Consider the following 14,269-nt stretch of genomic DNA (forward strand, 5'->3'; position numbering starts at 1 on the left):
AATCTCGGAGAAGAGGGGGGTAGGAGCCGCCAACTCACGGGCGTGGCACGGCGTCATGATCAAAGGGGGAATCGGACAGCCCTAACAGCCAACCAGCACCGCGGTGAGCGACCCGGTAGGCGTGCCCTCGCAGCCGGCGGCTTGATTCCGACCCGAGTAATAAAAGCGACTGGAAGGGACTGCTTTGAGAGATGAGAGGAGAGATGAGATGTGAGATGAGCTGTGAGATGAGAGATGAGAGACGCTCCAAACCAAAAAGGAGAGGTACTTGGAGATGAAACAAGCTTTGGAGAGACGCGCTGAGAGGAGGGAGACGGCTCCACCAGAAGGAGAGGAGCAGGTGTGACCGAGCCAGCACGTGACGTCCACAGCATCAGCAGCGTCGATGCGACCGAGGGTTTTCCCGCCAAAAACGCGAAGAATTGGGAGCTGCTACCTCCAGCCCTGCCGGTTGCAGGGACCTGACCCTGCCTCCCTCTCCAGCAACCCACCTCCGCCATTCCTGCCTGCAATTTCCCCCGTGTAAGTGTGAACGTCGTCTGTCTTAATCGTTGTCCTGGGGTTAAGTAAATTGAATAGTATAAGCTAACGATTCACTGTGTGACTGCTTCTTCCATCCATTGCTTGTAAATAACTTTGATCGCTCCTTCTTTTTGCTTGTGTGTATAATAAATCCTGTTATTCCTCCGTACTCTGTCTTCTTCTCTCTTCCTTCTCTTTCGGTCACTTTAGAGGTTTCCAAATTGAATATCTGTGGCGCGATCTGGTCAACGTTGGGGGAGTCGGGCCAATCGGGGATCCTGTAACGGTCGCGGTTGACCATCCGCTCGGCCCAAAGTAACATCTTGTCCGCGACCCGTAACTATATATATATATATATATATATATATATATATATATATATATATATATATATATATATATATATCATACATATATACTACTGTGTTCAAAAAGTATCCGACCTTTATTTTTCGTGCGTAAAAAAAAGAAGCTAGGGAGGCGTTGATTGGTGCACGTATGTAGGCGATCCTAATGCACACGCGTGAATTTTTTCCCACCTGCAGAAGCTGTCATTCGACGGCAGACCGCCGATGAGTGAGGACATGTAAGTGAGCGCCGTCGGATTTTCGTTTTTGACAAAATGACGGAAAAACTTGAACAACGCTACTGCATCAAATTTTGTGTAAAGCTTGGCGATTCCCAAGTGGAAACGATCCGCAAGATTCAACACCGTTCATTCCATTATGAAAGAGGATTTGGGCTTCAGGAGAATCTCAGCGAAGTTCGTACCAAAGCTGCTAACGATTGAGCAGAAGCAACTCCGTTTGGAGATCGCACAGGACATGCTGGAGACTGTGAACAGCGATCCCAGCTTCCTCAACACAGTGATCACTGTCGATGAGTCCTGGGTTTATGGGTACGACCCAGAAACCAAGTTGCAGTCATCACAATGGAAGCATCCAACATCCCCGAGGCCAAAAAACACAAAATTTGATGCAGTAGCGTTGTTCAAGTTTTTCCGTCATTTTGTCAAAAACGAAAATCCGACGGCGCTCACTTACATGTCCCCACTCATCGGCGGTCTGCCGTCGAATGACAGCTTCTGCAGGTGGGAAAAAATTCACGCGTGTGCATTAGGATCGCCTACATACGTGCACCAATCAACGCCTCCCTAGCTTCTTTTTTTTTACGCAAGAAAAATAAAGGTCGGATACTTTTTGAACACACTACGTATATATATATATATATATATATATATATATATATATATATATATATATATATATATATATATATATATACAGTATATATATATATATATATATATATATATATATATATATATATATATATATATATATATATATATATACATACATATATATATATATATATTGTTGCGGTTTTGAGTTTGTGCAGTGAGTTTAATGAAGGTTAAAATTTCCCCCTCATAGTTAGTCACACAAGCAACATGTAGCCTCGTGATAGTATAGTTATGGCTTAGTATTTGTAAGCTTAGTCCTTTTTCATTGTTAGTTCTGCATTGAGTAGAGCCAGGAGAATAGGCCCTACTTCCACCGGCTTTCCAGCTACCCTAGCCTCATGCCCCTTTGCACTAACTTTGGTTCATTTTGGGCGAATTAACACGAGGCAGGCTAGGAGGGTCGGGGCGGAGCCGAGGAAGAGCGGCAGAAGCGCTGACGGTAAGCACGAGCCGGCAATCAGGGCTCAAAGGTAGTGGCAGTGGCGTTGCGTCACAGGGCGTGGTGAGAAGGTTCGAGAGGGTTCCAGAATGTCCGTGGGCGTAGCTATATAACCCGCTGCACAAAGCCCTCAAAAGGACTCGCGCGAAAGGGATTAATGAGAACTGGAGGACTAGCGTGGGAACACTGATGAGCCAAGGACTCGTGAGAGAAGGACTCGTTGAAGAGAACTCGCGCGCACTAACCAGCTTGGAGGGATCGAGGAAGAGGAGTTATGAGCGTCCGAGAACTGTGTAAAATACGTGGGCGAAGCCTGACGCGCATGAACCGAAAGACGCGTTTTTATAAGTGACGCTCGGTTGAGGTTGAGGCTGATCGCTATACAGTGCATTAAGTCGCGCGAGTGAGGAAAACGGCTGTGTAATCGCCAGCCGCGCTGAGAGTTCCGCCCTTTGCCGTTCCACCTCATTATCTGCTTTTTTCGGCAGACGCACTACGAGGTTCCTGCCATCGCCTGCTGCCATCTTCGCGGGACGTGCGGGGACCATGGAGAGCCGGACGGGGCCGTTCCTGGACGACCACGTCGACGCATTGGCTGAACATCAACCCATCTGCAATTCCCTGTGTGAGTGTGAACGGGCCCAAGCCCGGGGAATAAGATAAGATTGACTTAGGCTACTCTGTGTCTCTGTGTCCCCGATCATTGTACATACGTGTGGGAATAATTAAACCTGTGGTCTTCCTTTCTTCCATTCGATCATTTCTGTGGTTTCTTCATTGGCTAAGCGTGGTACGAACAGGATCGCTCAAATCGGGTTCCACTAACTAAGACTGCACAGACCACGTGGTACCCAATCCGCTCGGCGCACTCAAACCACACATGGCTCGTGCGAGGCTTGCTTCCTCGCTTCCGTGGCGGCGCAGGGAATTAGGTACAAGCGAGAATTGGTCCTGAGACCCTACTCTGTGTTTGCCCGGAAGGGACGTGTCAAGTCTCGGTTCCGCCAAGCCCAGAAAGAACAAGGGGATTAATCCCCCTTCGTAAGTGGAAGAAGGGCGGCATAGAACCGTAACATTTGGTGTCAGGAGTGGGATTGGACCTGGAGTGCGCTTCACGCACTTGCAATTGCGAGTGGATGAAATTTAGTTTTTTAAATCAAAATTTTAAATTCGTGCCATGGCTAGCCAAGACGGTCGAATGCCGGTGGGGGTAGAAAATGAGGTAGATGAGGAGGAATTAATGATCCAGGACCCACGGGAAGAATTGGGAGAAGAGGAGGACATTGATGAGGGGCCGGCAGTAGGGGTAGAAAATGGTGGCGCCTCGCACGCGGCGGCGAGAGCCGATCCCGCGGTGCCAGTGGGTTGGGACCTGTACTTACTCATAGAGCAACTACAAGCATCTATAGAAATGCAGAGGGACGAAGCAAGGCGTAACGGGGACAAATCCACCAAAGAAATGAAAGAAATGAGGGACGAAGCAAGGTGTAACGGGGACAAATCCACCAAAGAAATGAAAGAAATGAGGGACGAAGCAAGGCGTAACAAGGGCGAATTAAAAGAAACAATGGACGCCCAAGGTGACAAATCCACCCGGGAATTGGAAGATGTGAAAAGGGGGCTGGAAAACAAAATGGACTCCCAAAGGAACGAATTGGAAAAAATGAGGGTGGCGTCAAAGAAAGAAATAAAAGAAATGGGGAAGGACATAATGCGTGGGTTGAGCGAGGAGGTCGCATTGGTACGCGACGAGGTAAAGCAGTGCGAGGAGCGCGTGGAGAAGGAGTTGAGGAAGAGTATGGCCAGATTACATGGGGGTCTAGAGGAATTGACTCGGGAGGTAGAAAAGCTGACAGTGGGACAGCAGGAATTAAGGGAGCAAGTGGGGAAGAACACGGACGTGACAGGGGGGCTGAAAGCAGCACAAAGGGAAATAAAAAAGGAACTTATAGCGACGAAGAAGGAGTGTCAAATGGTACACGAGGGGCTAACGAAGAGGATAGATGACGTGGTAGAGACGTTGCGGACGAGGGGACGAGAAGTCAGGACCCATGTAGAGACGACCAGGGTGGTCTTAGAAGGAGAAATTGCGGGGGGGGGGAGGGCACCAGGAGATAGAAGGAGTGAAACAAAAGTTGGGGGAAGTAGAAGAAGGGATGAGTGAAATTAAGAAGAGACGGGGGGAGACTAAAAAAGAAATAAAGGAGGAGGTGATGGAATATGTGCAAGGTCTGTGTTCACATCGTGATGATGTGCTTGCTAACCAAATAAAGAGTTTGCAGGTGGTGGAGGAGAAGCGAGGAGGAAGAAACGCCGAGGTGAGTGGCGATAATGGCGGAAATGTGTTTGGTGTGAGGGGAGGTTCGACGAGCTTGGGAGGTGGAATAGACCCGGGCGCTCGTGAAAGGCCAATGGTAGGGTGTGCGACCGCCACAGAGGGTGTGGAGAGAGAGTGTGCGCATGGGTGTCCGACAATGAGGTGTGCGAAAGGTGTTTGTGCGCCGGGGTGTGCGAGTATGGAATGGGTAGCGGGTTGCGAAGAGGCGGCCCAAGCATCGACACCGACCGGGGTAGTTTTTAGGGGGATGAGTAACGCACGCGAGCCCCCGGGGGGTAGTGTACTATGGGGGCCCGAACGGTTCGGCCCCGTGTTAACCCCGCAGGGAGCGGCGCACGGGGTCCGACCGTCGGGTGGCCATAAGGTCCCACTCGCGCCGTATGACGGCAAGAGCGATTTGAGGGCGTATCTGCCGCAATTCGACCACGTGTGTAGGGGTTTCGGTTGGATCCCGGACAAAGGTAGGGTACACCTTGTGGCAGCCCTGCGCGGCGCGGTGGCGGAGGTCTTAACGGCTTTACCACCGGGTGCTATCACCTTGCCGGACCTCCGTGCAGCCCTAATTAATCGTTTCGGAGTGGAATAGCAGAGCGTGCTTGTTAAAGCTCAGCTCGCAGTGCGAAAAAGGAAGCCTCAGGAGACGATCGGGGAATTGGTATATGACATTCGCCACGCAGTGGGGATAGCGCATGCGGACATGGCCGTGACCTCCCAAGAAAGTTTGGTGCTGGACCATTTTATCCAGGCCTTCCCAAATCCCGAGCTTCGGCAACAGTGGCGCCCGCAGACCCTGAGCCAGGCGGCCGACGTTGCGGCCTGTTGGGAGGCAGCGAGGCCCCTGGCCCGGGGGAGTGAGCGCCACGCAGAGGCGGTGAGACAGGTAGGGCTCGTGGCTGGTGGTGGGCCCCTGAGAGGGTCCGCCCACAGAAGGGGCCCGGACCTGGAGGACATGATCCGAAGGCTGGTGGACCAGCGCCTGGCGGGATCTGGACCATTGCAGGCGGCTCCAGCAGTGGCACCCGGTAGGCCACGATCAAATGCCCCAATTCGGGATTACAGGGGGGGTAATTTGGAATTCCAGAGGCAAGCACCTTACCAGGTGAGGTGCTATAATTGTAACCGGGTGGGCCACCGTGCGTGAGAGTGTCGAGCCCCACGCCGGGACGGACCCCGGCAGCCGGGACTAGCAACTCTGCCTCAAACGGGTTGGGCTAGCCGACCCCAGACACCCCCCCGCCAGGGCCCGGGAAACGAATAGGTCCCGAGCATGCAGGGCCGTGTTCGGTAGTAGGGGATGGAGAAGAGCCCTCATTGACGTGACAGGTCATCTATTGTGGCCAAATTGGTACAGGTAGTTTGACAATTGGGTGCAAAATTGCCGGCGTGGGGGGTAGACGCCATAGTGGACACAGGAGCTAGCGCCATGATCATCAGCCCTGTGGTCCTTGATTCGAGTGTAGACGGCTGGGATAAAATCCAGCGTCTGGAAAATCATAGTTTGCAGCTGGCTACCGGGGTAACGGCCCCCATAATAGGGCGTGGTTTTGTAACCCTCAAGTTGGGGTCAGTAAAGAGGGAAATAGAAGTTTGGGTGGCAGAAGTGTGCGACCCATGCCTAATCGGGTTGGATTTGTTGACTGCCAGCGGTTGTAAAATCGATTTGTGCTGGGGGACCCTGCAAGTGGGAATAGATGAGCTGCCATTGGACGGGGTGAGCACGGCCGAGAGGATGGAGCTGGAGGCTTCTGAGGCCGTGACCATTCCCCCAAGGGCCGAGGCCATAGTGCCGGCCCGATGGCTAGCTCGCCCAACTTGGCAGGAGTCCTGCGGCCTGGTCGAACCGGTGGCAGTGCAGTCCGTCTGGGGTTAGTCGTGGGCCGCACCCTCATAAAAACGGACGGGCCGGTGGTGGCCGTCCGAGTAATTATTGTAAGTACAGAACCACGCACTATAGGACGGGGCACGAAGATAGCCGGCTGCACCCCAGTTAATGAAGTCGCGGCAGTGAGGGACGAGAACATCCAGCCGAGCCGGTCCCGGAGGGAGTCTCTAGGAAGTAGTAGGAATTGGCCCGATCCCATTTGTGAGATGGTAAACCGGAGTAGCATAGAGTTGGAGGAGACCCAGCGGGAGGCCTTACACAAATTAATTGAGACCCATTTGGACATCTCCTTGTCCTCCGAGGATATTGGACGTATGGGCCTGGTGAAACATCAGATCCACACGGGTGAGGCCCGGCCTATTCGTCAGCCCGCCCGACGGCTCCCATGGAGCAAGAGGGAGGAAGCTGATGAGCAGGCAGAAAAATGCTCAATGCAGGTATCATTGAGTCCTCGGGAAGTCCTTGGATGTCACCAGTTGTGTTGGTCAAAAAGAAAGATGGGACCACGCGGTTCTGCATGGACTATCGCCAACTGAACAACGTGACACTCAAAGACTCATATCCCCTGCCAAGAATTGACGATACCCTCGATGCCGTTGTGGGCTCAAATTGGTTCTCAACCTTGGACCTCAAGAGTGGGGATTGGTAGGTGGAGATGGACAGGGCAGGGAAGGAGAAAATGGCATTTTCCACAGGTAAGGGGCTGTATCAGTTCACTGTGATGCCGTTTGGTTTGTGTAACGCTCCCGCCACCTTTGAACGATTGATGGAGCATGTACTGGGCGGCATGCCATGGCAGTCATGCCTGGTGTACCTGGGTGACGTCCTGGTGCATGCTAAAACATTTCCCCAAGCAATAGCTAATTTGGACCAGGTGTTTGGGTGCCTCAGACACTTAGACAGGCAGGGTTGAAGTTGAGCCCGAGTAAGTGCACTTTGTTTGCTAAAGAGGTGGCCTATCTAGGTCACGTCATTGGTCGCGAGGGGGTAAAAACAGATCCAGGCAAAATTACAGCAGTAGAGGAGTAACCTCGTAACATCAAGGAGGTGCGGGGATTTTTGGGACTCTGCTCCTACTACCGGTGTTTTGTGGCAAAATTTGCAGAGATGGCCCGGCCCCTTCACCGGCTTATGGAGAAGGGGACGAGATTTAATTGGACAAGGGAGTGCCAGGAGGCCTTCCTAGCATTGATGGGGTGTTTGACATCCGCACCCATTCTAGCTTACCCCACTAGTGACAGGACAATTACCCTGGACACGGATGCAAGCCAGGAGGGATTGGGCGCGGTTTTGTCCCAGACACAGGGGGGCGTGGAGAGAGTGATGGTGTATTATAGTCGGGCCATGAGTAGGCCCGAGCGAAATTATTGCGTCACTCGTAAAGAGTTATTGGCTATGCTGGCTGCCATGAGCCATTTCCACTCGTACTTGTACGGGCGGAAATTTCTGGTTCGAACTGACCATTCCTCCCTACAATGGCTCCTCCGGTTCAAGGAGCCCGAGGGCCAAATGGCAAGGTGGTTGGAAAAGTTGCAGCAGAACGATTTCAGTGTGACCCATAGGGCCGGGAAGGCTGATGGGAATGCCGATGCACTCTCTCGACGTCCTTGTTTGGGGGAAAATTGTAAATTTTGTGCGAGACACGAGGATAGGGAACAATTATTGGCAGACTCCACCCCTACCCTCGTAGTCCGTGCAACCCGGGTGAGAGGGCCAATCTTGCCACTAACCGCCGATGAGGAATTTGGAACTTTGGCTTGGAGCACGGCCCAGCGGGAGGATCCCATACTGGGACTGGTGTACGAATGGGTTCGATTGGGAAGAAGACCTAATGGGGAAGAGGTCACCCCACTCGGGCGCCAACAAAGGCATATTGGGCTCAGTGGCAAACCCTGGAATTGAAGAATAACAACTTGTACCGCAAATGGGTAGAGATTCCCTCTGAGAAAACTTCCTGGCTGGTGATATTTCCAGAGAAATTCAAGAACACCATTTTGCAGCAGGTGCATGGTACCCGCTCCGGCGGCCATTTGGGCAGGACAAAGACTACATCTCGGGTCCGCCGGAGGTTCTATTGGGTAAATATGGGGCGCGATATACAGGACTGGTGTCGGAGATGTGACACCTGTACTGCTAAAAAGGGACCAGCACGGAGGATGAGGGCCCCCCTTCAATTACACCAGGTGGGGCCCCCCTTGAGCGGGTGGCTATGGATATTCTAGGACCACTACCCCGCACCCACCAAGGTAATAAATACATCCTCGTAGTTATGGACTATTTCACCAAGTGGCCGGAGGCCTATGCCCTCCCCAACCTGGAAGCCGGGGTGGTCGCACAAGCCTTCGTGGAAGGATTTGTATGTCGGCATGGGATTCCGGAGGAGTTGCACACCGACCAGGGTCGAAATTTTTAAAGCCAATTGCTAAAAGATGTGTGCAAGCTCCTGTCAATTAGGAAGACACGAACAACGCCCTTAAGACCTCAATCTGACAGGATGGTGGAAAGGTACAATCGAACCCTGATCCAACAATTGGCATTATTTACCACCACCCATCAGGACCACTGGGACGAACATCTCCCGTATTTGTTAATGGCCTACAGAACCAGCCAGCACGGGGCCACCGCATGTAGTCCAGTGTTGCTTATGTACGGGTGGGAGTTGCGGGCTCCCGCCGACTTACTATTGCGGTCCCGTGCTATAGACCCCTAATAGACCGCCGGGGGGAGGGCTATGCACGTCACCTGGAGGAAGGCATGGAGAGAGTCCATGCCTTCGCACGCCGCCAGCTGAAGCTGGCGGGTGCCAAGATGAAGCGCAGGTACGACCACCGGAGCCAGGGGAGTCAGTATTCTCCGGGGATGAAGATTTGGTTCTTCAATCCCCGGAGGCAGAAGGGCAGGTACCCCAAACTCACCTCGCCCTGGCAAGACCCGGGGGTCGTCCTGGCACAAATTTGTGACGTGGTCATTAAGATCAAATGGGGCCATGAGCCCTCCCTCGAATCGTCCATGCTGACCGAGTAAGACCCTACACGGGCAAACAGGCGCCCTCATGGATCGCCTTGGCCTTAGAGGCCGAGGCAGGACCCAGTACCTCCAATGACGGGGTCTCATAGTTCAGAGGACTGGGGGAAGTAGTGATGGGGATGGTACCCGGCGTGGAGGAATGGTAGTTTTACCATTCCTCACCCCGGGCTCATGAGCATTAGTTTAGGGGGATGGCAGTGACATGCACATGGGGGGCCAACAATGGTTACCTCCATGGGGCACCGAAGCTAGCCGAAGGAGGGCGAGGATAATTGTTAGGGAATTAGATGACGATACAGGACATGAGATTTAAGTAGCGACATTTGTACTGTAGTGGGGACGTAGGTAGCTTAGATGGATGTTAATGACGAAGGGTGTGCTTAGTTTAATGGGATGACGGGGAAGCACGAGTGTTAGGGGAAAAGCAGTTAGTTAGATGATGCTGTGTGTTTGTGGAATTGTGTATTGAGAACAAAAGGAATTGTGTTGGACGTGTGTGAGCACAAAAGGTGTGCAAGAAATTTGGTGTGCGAGACAAAAGGTGTGTGACATAAATGGTGTGTGAAAGTAAAAAGGTGTGGAATGCTTGGTGTGGAATAAAAGGTGTGGAATGCATGGTGCGAAGGAGTGAATGGGGGGAGATAGACCCATTCACGAATGCCCGGGGGGGGGGGGGTGGGTAGTGTAAAAGTCATGTAGAGGGCTTAGGCAAAATTTGTATGTATATTGACACCTGTGGTGCAGGAAGTGGCAAGTAGTGCTTTGGAGGGTGCATGAGTCAGTGAATGGCTGGGCGTGTGGCTTAATTGGTGCATATGGTTATTGGGGCACTCCGTCACTGGTAGTTTGTCGGCCAGATGAGGCCGCAGGTAGGCTCTGGGAACCAGTTAGGGTAGTCGTGAGTTGTTGAGTGGGGCCCGAGGATCCAAGAGAAGGACCCGGGTAGTCCAATGCCAAGGAGGGCATCAGGGGGTAAAGAGCCAGGAGGGGCCTTCCCCAGTTAGTTAGTCGCAGGAGCAGGTAAGCTCGGGTGGCGACTTCAGTGGCGGAGGTGCGCAGGTAGGTAGACCTGCTAGTGGAGCCACATGACCCAGCCCCGAAATTGTGCAAGGGCACAGTAAGAAAAATTGGGGAGTGAGACCCAAATTCAGGGGCACCGCAGAGTGGGCAATGGGGATTCGGTTTTTAGAACTACATAGTTTAAAGATGGCCAATTGGCAGGGTATGACCCCGGGTAGTGTAAAAGTAAGTGTCAGTAGTGTAGTTAGGACGAGAGAATTCCCTTCGCGCCATCCACATCCATTAACCGAGGAGGACGAAGCTCCACACCAGGACTCTTGGTAAACTGTTGAGTGAGTAAGACGCATCAGGACGTGATGAGACATTGTGGTTGTTCCATTCCTTCCTTCCTGGGAGGGATTGGGAGACGAATTTGGCTTAGAGGGGGATATGGGAGATAAGACGTAGAGACGAATTTGAATTTGTAAATACAAGAAAGGGCTAGGGTAATGTAAGCTGACATTGGGGGGTACGGACGGCTTGGGATGAGCCTGCTCTGCTCACTCTTCCATGCCCTTCGCATTGCATTACCTTGTGTTGCTGTGTACCTTTGTGCCCTTTCTGCTTTTCTGGTGGTGCTTTGTCTCTCCCCCCCACCCCAGGACCATTTTGGAGGTGGAGCTGTGCAGCTGCACCTTGCTGCACCTGTGCAGCACCCCCTGCTGCACTTTGTTACATTTGTGCAGCTGAACTGCATGGCACTTTGCTGCCGTACCCTTTTCATTTGTTGTAACTTTGCTGCACCTGTGCAGCACTTGCTGCCATAAACACGTTGCTGCACATTACACTTATGGACCACAAGTTTTGTGGCCTTGCACTTCTGCTGTGCAGCACTTTGCTGCAAACTCAACTTGCATCTTTGGACCACTTGTTTTGAGTGGCATTAATGTCATGCAGTTGGACCACATAGGGTTGGCCCTGCTGGCAAATAAACGAACACACTTTTTGTGCATTTTTATTATTTGTGTGCTAGGGACAAGAAGATTGTAAGTTTATTTAGCCCCGAAGAGCAGGAATGGCCTGTATGCCGGTCCGGGGGCTTGCCGGTTCGATATGTGCACACAGAAGATAGAAGATGCAAGACACCAGCAGCAAAAATGTAAATTGACTTTTGAAATGTGTATTTGTGCTTTGCTGTGCTTTCTCTCCCCTCCAATCTTCTTTCCAAAAAGGACAGGCCCTGGGTCATAGAAATGTAAATAAGGTTAGGTTTTTGTGCTTGTATATAAAAATGCTGCCCACCGGCTATATGTTTAGTTTGAAAACAAATCCGCAATTCGGTTAATTGTGGGCGTGATTCTGTTAGTTAGCTACTCAACGCAGTAGGTGGGACATATTTAGTGTTGTAAAACTGTCGCACACACGGGCTAGAGTAAATGTTAGGGGGAACCACATCTGTATGTCACACGTAAGTAAAAGTTAGTCCCAGATCTTTCTCAAAACCGGTCGTTCCAGTTTTTGTAGGTTCAACTCGGGGACGAGTCTGACGAGGGAGAGGGGCAGTGTTGCGGTTTTGAGTTTGTACAGTGAGTTTAATAAAGGTTAAAATTTCCCCCTCATAGTTAGTCACACAAGCAACATGTAGCCTCGTGATAGTATAGTTATGTCTTAGTATTTGTAAGCTTAGTCCTTTTCCATTGTTAGTTCTGCGTTGAGTAGCACCAGGAGAATAGGCCCTACATCCACCGACTTTCCAGCTACCCTAGCCTCATGCCCCTTTGCGCTAACTTTGGTTCATTTTGGGCGAATTAACATGAGGCAGGCTAGGAGGGTCGGGGCGGAGCCGAGGTGGGGCGGCAGAAGCGCTGACGGTAAGCACGAGCCGCCAATCAGGGCTCAGAGGTGGTGGCGGCGGCGTTGCGTCACAGGGCATGGTGAGAAGGTTTGAGAGGGTTCCAGAATGTTCGGGGGCATAGCTATATAACCCGCTGCACAAAGCCCTCAAAAGGAATGGCGCGAAAGGGATTGATGAGAACTGGAGGACTAGCGTGGGAACACTGATGAGCGAAGGACTCGCGAGAGAAGGACTCGTTGAAGAGAACTCGCGCGCACTAACCAGCTTGGAGGGATCGAGGAAGAGGAGTTGTGAGCGTCCGAGAACTGTGTAAAATACGCGGGCGAAACCCGACGCGCATGAACCGAAAGACACGCTTTTATAAGTGACGCTCGGTTGAGGTTGAGGCTGATCGCTATACAGTGCATTAAGTCGCGCGAGTGAGGAAAACGGCTGTGTAATCGCCAGCCGTGCTGAGAGTTCCGCCCTTTGCCGTTCCACCTCATTATCTGCTTTGTTCGGGAGACGCGCCACGAGGTTCCTGCCATCGCCTGCTGCCATCTTCGCGGGACGTGCGGGGACTGTGGAGAGCCTGACGGGACCGTTCCTGGACGACCATGTCGACGAGTTGGCTGAACATTTTTATTTTTTTATTTTTTTGTATACAAGATCGAGGCTCGTGAAAGAGCGAACATTTATCACACAGAAAGACAAACCGACAAACCGACACATAACCGACAAACCGACATAAAACAAATAACATCGGGAGCAGTAGACAAGATGGGGAGAGAGGGGGAAGGACACAAACACAACATTTGAGAGCAGGAACCGAGAGACATGGAGACATCGAGAGATCTGTGGGAGGGAGAGGGCTTTGGGGGGGAGGCATGGGAAAGGGGGTGGGAGAGGCATAAAACATATGGACACTGCCAGGACTACCAGGAAAGAAGTTGGAATTACAAACAAGGTGGATCTGGGGTGAATTAGTGGGGGTAGAAAAGATCAAGGTTTTGGATGGGGGAAGATAAGAGATGGTGGTGAACAGCTGTTTTAAAGACCTGGAGGGAGGAGTGGGATTGAAGGAGTGTGGGAGTTTGTTCCAGAGGCGGGAGAAAAGAGGAATGAAGGAGTGAAGGTGAGCAGAGAGCCGAGATTTCGGCAGTTTAACCATCAGAGGCTTGCTGGCAGATCTTGTGCGACCTGTAGGAATATTTGGGGGAAAGAGCACAGAGAGAGCTGGGGGAGCAAGGCCGGAGAGGAGTCGGTAGAAGACAGAAAGACCACCTACCTGCCTGCGGTGAGTGAGTGAAAGGCCCTCAGAGATAGCTTCATCGCGGGAGATTCCAATGATTCTGAAAGCTTTGGTTTCAACAGCGTGAAGCCGAGCTAGTTGTGAGGCAGGAGCACCAGCCCATAGGGGAGAACAGTATTCCATTGAGCTGCGGATGAAAGCCTTGTATGTGGTGAGGAGCTCAGGTGTGCCTAGGAAGGACTTCGCACGACGGAGGATGCCCAGTCGGCGACTGGCTTTGCAGGCCAGCTTGGAAATGTGGTTTTCCCAAGAAAGATCATGGCAGATAGTGAGACCCAAAAGCTTGAGCGACAGAACTTCTTGGAGAGGATTGTTGAGAAAGTAGATGGGAGGGTTGTCCAGTCGATCTTTTCGGAGAGACATAGTAAGAGTGTGAGATTTGTCAGGATTGAAAGACATGTTCCACTTGTTTGACCAGTCTGTGATTTTGTCCAGGTCTTCAGAGAGTGAGGAGGCTGCAGACTGCCGATCTGAGGGAAGAGGAATGGAGCGGCAGAGAGTGGAGTCATCAGCAAAGAGATAGAGAGGATTTTCCAGAGAGTCGGAGAGATCATTGATAAAGACCAGAAAAAGCATAGGGCCCAGCACACTGCCTTGGGGAACTCCAGCCTGAACAGGAAGGGGAGATGAGAGAAATCCATTCAGGGCCACACGTTGACTACGACCAGAG

This window comes from Myxine glutinosa, chromosome 12 (genome assembly GCF_964187855.1).
Source record: "Myxine glutinosa chromosome 12, kmMyxGlut1.1, whole genome shotgun sequence".
Taxonomy (NCBI): domain Eukaryota; kingdom Metazoa; phylum Chordata; class Myxini; order Myxiniformes; family Myxinidae; genus Myxine; species Myxine glutinosa.